The sequence below is a fragment of the Akebia trifoliata genome, chromosome 14, assembly GCF_017979445.1.
Source record: "Akebia trifoliata isolate Shusen 1 chromosome 14, ASM1797944v1, whole genome shotgun sequence".
In the NCBI taxonomy this organism is placed as follows: Eukaryota; Viridiplantae; Streptophyta; class Magnoliopsida; order Ranunculales; family Lardizabalaceae; genus Akebia; species Akebia trifoliata.
The window spans coordinates 17,621,868-17,631,635 of record NC_141388.1 but is presented as its reverse complement, the minus strand read 5'-3'; the positions used below and the strand labels follow the sequence as shown (position 1 = coordinate 17,631,635).

At 38.8% G+C, this 9,768-nt stretch overlaps 1 pseudogene; it reads right to left on the bottom strand.

Moving 5' to 3' along the window:
• Positions 1 to 5,622: 5,622 nt before the first annotated feature.
• LOC147386483 (sulfate transporter 1.3-like) lies at positions 5,623 to 9,768 on the bottom strand (annotated as a pseudogene).

The following is a 9,768-nucleotide window of genomic DNA, read 5'->3' as shown; positions in this document are numbered from 1 at the left end:
AGTTTTAATTTGTTGTTTTATGTGTTCGAAAGGACTCTAAAAATGTTTTGATGTTAGGGGTATTTTGGTAATTTAATTATTTTTTAGTGATTTTTCTTGTAAAACTCTTTTTGTTTGAAGAATAATGATTTCTATGTTTCTGGATCATACTTTCCTAGCGTAGCGTGGTTTCTAAAGTTTTGCTTGCTTGAGATACATTATCTGAATTTCTAGAACATATCTAGTAACAACTAAAAAATATTAGAATATTCATCCATCATTGGGAACCGTTACAATCGGGTTGATGAGTTAATTAATCAGGCAAGTGCGAAAATGGAGTGTCTACAAAAGGTACTTTCGAGAATTTTCGAAGGTCCGAAATTCATGAGGGGTATTTTTGTTATTTTGAGGATTTTTACAAGTTTTTATGAATTTTCCCAACATGATTATTTTTAAGTTTTAAAGTCATATTTTCCTAGTGTAGCGAACCCAAATGTACGTGTTTGCTAAATCGGGTTTAGGGTGTAGCGTGTGTAAATTTATATATCAAGTTGTAACGAGTAAGAAAAATGAAAGGACAATTCTCACAAGTCTTCGAGTTCTTTACACTTATCATTAGGAATCCACAACAATCGAGTGACGAATTGTCGAATTAGGCAAATGCAAAAGTTGAGTGTCTACAGGTGGTAACCTTCCAGGTGGGCACTTTTACTCTTAAGAGGATGCTGATTAACAACAGCAGTTCAGTCGACATCTTGTATGCTTTGATTTTTCTGAAGATGAGGTTTTGTAGAAGCGTGCTCACTCAGGAAGGAGTCCCTTTGATTGAGTTCGATGGGAGGACAAGTCAACCATTAGGAGAAATAGTCTTGCTTGTGCAGGAAGGACCAATAACCTTGATGACTAAGTTTATGGTTATCAAAGCGAGTTTTCCATACAATGCCATATTGGATAGGTAGTGGACTTGTGAGATGAGGGTAGTACCTTCAACATATTACTAGGTCCTAATATTCCCAATGCCGCAAGGGATGTGGGATATACATTGGGCAAGGAAGAGTTCTCCGAAGAAAACATTCAGCAATAACAATTACAGTAGGGGAAGCCGAACCTGGAGAACCCTCATGCCTGGAGAACATCCAGATCGTGGATGTAGGGGAAGGTATGCAGATTGGGATAGGGGCTGAATTGGCCTCAGAAAAGTTGAAAAAGCTAATAGATTGCTTAAGGAGGAACCGAGATGTTTTTGCCTAGTCCATAAAAAAAATGTTAGGTATCAGCCTCGAAATGATCTGTCACCATTTGAACGTGGAACCAACTGTCAAGCCAGTAAAGTATAAGCCAAGGTGATTGGCACCTCATTTCAAATAAATAGTAAATGAAGAGGTGAGTAAGCTGATCAATGTAGGGTTTATTAAAGAAGTATAGTTCCCTGATTGATAGCAAATATATTGGTAGTGCCAAATAAGAATGAGAAAGTTAGGGTTTGTATTGATTTTACAAACTAAAATAAGGCTTGCTCTAAGGATAACTTTCCTATACCAAGGATAGACCAGCTAGTAGATGTTACTTTAAGTCATGAAAGATTGTCCTTCATGGATGGCTATTCAAGATACAATCAGATATAACTTAGTCTAATAGGCCAAGAGAAGACAACATTCATCACCAAGCAAGGGCTTTCTTGCTATTAAGTTATGCCCTTTGGATTGAAGAATGCAGGAGTAAATTATTAGAGACTGATAACAGAGCTTTTTAGAGACCTATTGGGGAAGACCGTGGAGGTCTATATTGATGACTTGTTGGTAAAGAGCAAAAAAAAAAAAAGGATCATGTTGCTGATCTAAATGAGGTATTTTCATGAGTAAAGAAGGTTGGCATGAAACTTAACCCGGAGAAATGCACTTTTGCATTAACTTCGGGGAAGTTTTTAGGTTACTTGGTTACAAAGAGGAGTATAGAAGCTAAGTTGGACTAGATCAGAGCATTGCTAGAGATGCCTTCTCCAAAAAGTAGAAACAAGTCTAGAAGTTGGCAGGAAAGGTTGTAGTCCTTAACAGATTCATATCCAAGTCCTTTGTACCAGTTATTATTGAAAAATACTAAGTTTGAATGGGCAAAGGAATGTGAACAAGCTTTCATAGAGCTGAAGAAGTAGTTGGGCCGATCACCTATACTCTCCAAACTAAAAGTGGGAGAGGAACTGAGACTGTACCTAGCGATTTTTGAATGCACGTTTAATTCAGTTTTGGTCAGGGCTGGGATAGTGATAGAGTAGTCCATCTACTTCCTGAGCAAGACCTTCACCGATGTAGAAACATGTTATTCTAGAATTGAGAAAATTGGATTAGTTCTAGTTTACACGACTTTACACTTGAGAACATATTTCCAGGTGCACTGAGTGCATGTTATCACAAAGTACCCCTTGAAGTCTGTCCTAGGAAAGACGAAGGAATCGGGCAGAATGGCAAAGTGAGCTATACAACTATTAGAATTTGGGTTTGAATACAAATCTAAAGTTTCTTTAAAAAATCATGTTGTGGAAGATTTCTTGGCAGACATTCCGATAGAATAAATAGAAGATCTACTGGTAGAAGAGTTAGAAAATGTGGAAGAAGGGCAAGAAGTAAACAACCATCCAGGATGGAAAGTTTACGTGGATGGGTCTTCAAACCTGGAAGGGTCAAGAATAGGAATGGTATTGATCACTCCTGACGACTCCAAGATAAAAAAGACAGTCAGATTGGGATTCATAGCATTAAACAATGAAGTAGAATATGAGGCAATGCTACTCGACCTCAATTCATTGGTAGGACTGGAGCTAACATAGGCTATAGTCTACAGTGATTTACAACTAGTAGTTAACCATGTCAACAAAACGTTTGAGACACGAGATCCTAAGATGCAACTTTATTGGGAAACAATCAGGTCTGCTATATTTCAAGTTGGAGAAGTGAGAATATACCATATACTAAGGATTGACAACAGACATGCAAACGTTCTAGCCTTGATAGCCTCAATGTTGGCAGGACAAGACAAGAGAGAACTACTACTGGGCTACCAAGAAAAACCTGTGATAGACAAGCCACAGTTGGTCAGTGCGATAGCAATAATTAGGGATCAAGGGTGTATGAATCAAATATTAGCCTTCTTACAGTTTGGAAGGCTGTTTGATGATCCAAATGAGGTAAGATGTGTGAAGAGCAGGGCATAGAGATACACTATCTTAGATGGAAAACTATATAGGAAGTCAACAGGAAGGCCACTCCAACACTACCTAACGCCGGGAGAAACAAAGGATATGCTGAGCGAGATCTACGACAGAGATTGCAGGAATCATTCGGGGGAAAGATCTTTGGCTCATAAAGTACTCTCCTAAGGGTGTATCTGGCCATACTTGCAGAAGAACGCAACTCTATACGTAAAGCATTACAATAATTGTCAAAGACATGGAAGAATAATTCATCAGCTAGCAGTGCAACCCAATTCCTCATCAACCTTTGACCGTTCGCGCAATGGGGGATTGATCTAGTAAGCCTACTGCCTAGGGCCCTGGGTAACCTAATCTTCTTGTTGGTAGCGACAGACTACTTTACCAAGTGGGCAGAAACATTTCCTCTTGCTAGAATTCACCAACAGGAGGTCCAGAAGTTTAAATGGGAAAAAATTATCTGTCAATTTCGTCTACCACATACTATAGTCTCAAACAATGGGAGGCAATTCGTAGGATAGTAGATTAAAGATTTTTGCAAAGAACTTGGGATAACACAGTTATTCTTCACACCACAATATCCGTAGGGGAACGGACAAGCTGAAATCACAAACAAAGTGCTAGTAGACATGCTAAAGAAAAGGTTGGAAGAAGCAAAAGGAAGATCGACTGCGATCTTGCATGAAGTACTATGGGCCTACAGGACAATTGCCAGATGTCTCCATTCACTATGGCCTATGAGATGGAGGCAGTAATACCAACAGAAAATAATTTTCCCATAATTAAGCCAAAAGTTGTACAAACTGACCAAAGCAACTAGTAGATAATCGTAGAATTAGATTTGCTTGAAGAGAAACGAGAAGCAGCACTAATAAGGCTAGAGAGTTATCATCAAAAGCTACAAAATTACTTCAATAAGAGAGTCTGCCATAAGCAGTTTAAAGAAGAACACTCAGTACTGCGAAAAGTATTCCAAAATACAGAAGAGTAGAATAATGGAAAACTAGGTCCCAACTGAGAAGGGTCATCTAGAGTAGTACAAGTATACCAGAAGGGATTGTATTATTTGATAACAATGACTAGTCAAGAGCTGCCTAGATTGTGAAACACTTGTAACATCAAAAGATATTATCAATAAAGAAAATTACTTTGAATACTAATAACCTGCATGCGAAAATAGTCAAATTGGATCCCACCTAGATCTAGGCTTATATGGGTCTTCCCTACTTTAATTGGCAGGGTAAGAAGCTGATTGGGTCCTTATTCTGTCAAGAGTAATATGGCACTAAAGGTGGATCCCACTTAGGTTCGAGCATACGTGGGTCTTTTCTGCCTTAACTGACAGGGTAAGAAGCTGGTCGAGGGCCATTCTCTCACATGAGTACTATAGCATGAAATATGGATCCCACCTAGGTCCAGGCCTACGTGGGTCTTTTCTGCCTTAACTGACAGGGTAAGAATCTGGTCGAGACCCTACTCTGACATGAGTATTATAGCATTAAAGATGGACCCCTCCTGGATCCGAGTCTACATGGGTCGTCTCTGCCTTAACTAACAAGGTAAGAAGCTGGTCGGGGCTCTACTCTATCACGAGTCTAAGAGCATTAAAGATGGAGCCCACATAGGTTTGGGCCTACGTGGGTATTCTCTACCTTAATTGGCAGAGTAAGAAGCTGGTCGGGACCTTACTTTGGCACGAGTAAAATAACATTGAGTTGGGCTCTTTCGAGAGTTCGGTCTTCGCAACTTTTTTAGCCTTAACAAGTAAAATGAAGAGTTGGACGATCATGCTCTGTCTTGAGTGACAGAGCGCAGAGATATATTTAGTTGATAAGTAGATATTCACAGTCTTCCTCTACCTATAAAGGAAAAGAAGAGTGCTGGATGACTGTAGTTTACCTTATAATGACAAAAGTACTAAAAATATCCTATTTGGGAATAAAGGCGAGCATTATGCAACTATGCCTTGGAAGCATTAAGCGATATCCTGCGTAACATTGAGTTAGAGCCTTCTTGAAGGATAGTAACTCACAAATACCTTCCCAAGAACGAAAGGTTATATCGCTCAAAATCCTAAGCAATTTCTTACTATGTACCTTTTTATGAAAAAAGTTCTAACTAGGTAAAAGAAACGTAACGGAAAACCTGGGGGGAAGGGTAGTAAAGCATAAGTAATACAAGCAGTGCAAGAAAATTGATCATTTTCTATTGAAACGCGCAAGTAAAACATAGTATTAAAGTCCATGTTAAGTTAAAAGAAAAGATGAGCAGTTGAGTGTGCAGCGCAAACAGTGCGAAAAAGTAAAGGCAAAATAACAGTTGGCATAAAAGTAATTTTTTTTAACAATAGAAAAGTACAAGAGAAATCCCAAAAATGGGAGAGTATAAAAAATAGTAACAAAAATAGAGCAGTAGCAAAGTATAGTAGAAACAAGTCTTTATTCGACAACAGATGGCTGGTTGGCAGAAGATGAGACCTTAGCATCAGGATTGGGATGATCAACTACCATGTCCTGATCGACATCGATAACGGGGACAAAAAACAGGTCTCTAACAGGAGGAGGCAAATTAGGATTCAAATCTATGGTTTGTCCAACTTCCATAAGCTCACCAACAACTCGATCTAAGATGGAAACTGGGCTCCTCTCCTCATCTAATTGGAAGGGTAGGGCTTGCCCGTAGTCACCAGACCAACTAAGAATTACCCTAAGAGGAGAACCATTAGGAGCATCGTAACCCTCTTGTCTTCTTCATCCTTCTCCTTATACTGAAATCGAGCAGCTTCAAAGCCTTCGTGATAGGCCTTAGTAGAAGCTTCCTCTGCCAACCGAGAGTATTGGACCTACAGTTACTCCAGTAGTTTCTTGGTATTAGCCTCATCCTCATCTTTCTTGGCCTGTATTACCCTAGCTATCTCAAGACCATCCCTAAGGGAGCTTAACTCAAGTTCTTGCTATTGTATACACTCTTGGAAATCTGTCAGCTCTGCATTCCTCCTCTACACTCTCTCCTTGTAGTTGGCCAGTTCTAGTTGGAGAACACCCAGGAAATTTTCTAGCTTCTTATTCTTGGCCTCCAAGTCTAGGTTTACCTTGGAAAACTGGTTTCTTGGAAAAATTGGCTAGAAGAAGCTAGCTCAACCTGGAGTAGAGTAATTTTTTCCTTATACTCTTTAGTTAGAGCAGTTGCCTCAGCCTCATGCCATTTCAAAAAGGCCAAGGTACCATAGGTGTTGGATTGCAAGAAGAATAAAGCAATTAAGTGAGTAAGCATGAAGAATAAGGAGCGGAGTGAGAATAGTAGAAAATTACTTGGTAAAGGCCATGAACAAACTGACCAAAGCCTAGATCAACATTGGCTCGGTCTACAACATCCTAATCCATTAGAAAGATAGCAATGACAAGGTTCCTTATCCTACAACTCCTGTTGTAGATGTGGTTGAAGCGGGGCTGAAAGTCTTTGTTCTCGTTTTCATCTTGAAGAAGGCCTTATGACTCCTCTAGGAGAATGCAACTTCCTCTAGGGGAGTCTTAAGGTCGTTAGAACCCTCTTGCTCAGATTCCCCTAGAGGAGAATGATACCTCAAGCTCTTTCTAATCATCCTGCACCTCTTGCGCGGTTGAAGCTCATAAATAGGGTTGTGCTCCTTGATGGTGTCTAAACTCTGCATTGCCTAAGTAAGAATCTCCTCAGAAAACTCAATAGAAGTAGTAGCTGTAATAGCAACAGTAGAAGCAACAATAACAACAAAAGAAAAAAATAGAAGTAGAGGTAGAAGTAGGAGTGACTTCTTCCCCACGTACCATTATCAGCTAACCTACTTCTCTAGTGGGGGTGGAGGCACGAAAGGCCAAATTCTTCTTCTTATCCTAGTTAGAGGGAAAAGTAGCCCTGACAATAGGGGTAAGGGAGAGATGGAATTTTGAAAGGTCAATGTTCATGGCATCTGAAGACCCTAATGGGGATGGAGGAGAGGAAAGGGTAGGAACAGAGGCAAAAGGAGAAGGAAGATCTCCTGAGATTCATTCATCCTGGTTAAACGAGGCCTGTCGTGTAGGCGATCGAAGCAAAATAGAAGGGGAAAGATAGATTTAATCTTCTTCAACCACCCTAGTTTGGAGGCCTATTCCCACTAGCCTCTTATCTTTGGATACTCTATGTTGTTTTTTCCCAGCCTCAATAGTGAAAATGGCAGAAGAATCTACAGAGAGAAACTAAAGCAAAATCAGAGTTAGATTCTAATAGTGGATTTACACCTTTTTTTTATATGTTTCAGCTCTATACATTACAAGTATAATTAGTTTTCCATAGTCATTATTATTTCTTCTTTACAAATGGGGGATAAAAAGAGAGAAAAGAAAGAAAAAGCAACACTTACAATTTGATCTCCTTTTCTATCAGCATGAGTAATACAAATGAAAAATGTGGATAAGACAACAGAGATCAATGGGGAAATTACGGGCACCCAAAAGAATTTCTTATTCTTCTTTCCTTGTTTTTGCTAGATCATGTAACAATCAACAAAGAACTTTCAACTCCATATAAACTCAACGTAGATGGAGATTAGGAATAGGAATTTATATTATGTATTCGGCAAACAGAAGGAAAGCCAAAAATGCTACTCCTATGACTATAGTCTGCTAGTTCCACTGTAAAAGTCATTAAGAATAAGTTTAGCATATTGAAATTAAGTATCATCGTCAGCACTACAATCACTTATGCCTCATCCAAACAATTTGGCGTTTGAAAGCAAAACAAGTTTCGCCAATCAAACCTATCTAAAGAGAGATCTTCAGTCAAGGCACATGTCTTCAGATTCTTTCTAACTCAATATACTTCATTTGTAGCCTTTGTCGTGTTATTTTCTAAACTCCCTACTTGCACTAAAACATTTGTTCCTAGAGTTATAATTGGCTTTCGCCCATTGGACCCTTTTAAATGTTAAAATCATGAGTTGACAGCTCTTATCTACGTATGCCATCACATATAAAAAAAGATCTTAAACTTAGATGTGGGAGCTAATTCCTCACCCTGTGATGTTCTAAACCCCATACTGATTGCATGACGGAAATAATGTCAGTCTCCTTGTGAAGTTCTTTATGCCGAGAAAACTTTTAAGTTGTTGAAGCGCAATTGTAACAGCAGCCCCAGCCATAAAACCAACAATGGCAGCCTGTGAGAGAAAGTCAACCAAGAATCCTAATCTGTAACGATAACCAAAATCACCATTTTAATATTATATAAAACTGTGAAATACAAAAACAGAAAATACAGGAAAGGGGGGGGGGGGAGGGGGGGAGGGGCACTGCAGGAGAAAAACATAGAATATATCCCTCACAAAATACAGAGAAGGGCAATCAGAACACATGTATAACTAAAATAGATAAGAACCTAGTTGCCTAAAAAAAATATGAATTGAGTGATCCTAGCGAGAAAAAGTATCCGTAAATGCAAGCCGACGATACTCAATCTCGTCCTTGAGCATCGCAGCAAAAGAGATATAACAACCATTGGTCCAATGGCAATATCTCTTGAACTGCCCATGAAAGCATAAATCAATGGTGGAACAAAGTTGGAGTCTGCAACAATAAAAAAAATAGAAAGATAGGTTTGATAAAGAATTCGAACAACGATGATAAGCCAATGCAAGGTGTTGATGAGCAATAAAACTTACACAACCTATATTGTGGATGCAAATTTGCAAGCTTTGCGTACCCAATGTCCTTCGTTGCATACCAAATTTTTTAATTTTTGGAGATTAAATTAAATTCCAATCTTTTGTGTTCTTTTTTAGGCATCTTATATACCTGAGGGATACAAAGACTTGCTATGGTGAGTCCTGCAATTATATCTCCTTTGAGCTTACTTAAAGTGTAGTCTCTCCCCCATTCAAGAATTGGGAAAATTTCCTGGAGGCACAGGATGAACTTTCTCGACCTTGATCAATCATTGAAAGGGCATAACGGATCATCTGCAAAGAATGTCTCCTTCACTCTGCCTTTAAAGTCCTTCCATAGGTTCCGTGAATTGGGCAATTCCACTTTGTGAATGTAAGGCAAATTGTTTGTGTCCTGAAGTGAGGAAGACAAGCTTGCATTCTTCATTTCCTTCATTTGGAGCTCTTCAACAATGCCTATTGGTAACAAAGACTATATATCTAGACAGGTGATCACTTATTGATATATTTGCCTATCAAATCTTTTAGATGATTCTGGTGAAGACTGCGGATGGACTTTCATATTCTTAGATTTTAGTTGTTATTTTAGGAGACCCTCCATTGGACTTTGCAGATTTCTTATGGTTAGTATGTGATCCCATGCTTTGTGTCTTATTTACTTCATTCCAATCTGATTTCTCCCTAGAAACACAACTATAAGTTTCTGTAGAATCCTTTTTGTAAGTTTTTGGGGAACCTTTGAAACCCTTTCCATCTTGTTGTACTCGGATGCATGTGTATCCCCTTGAGATGATATATAATCTTTTACTGTCTCATAATCAGATTCTTCATCTTCCCTATGCTTTGGTTCTTTCTCCAAGTCACTTGAACTATCATCTATTTTATCTCTGCTCTCTTTGGCAACCAT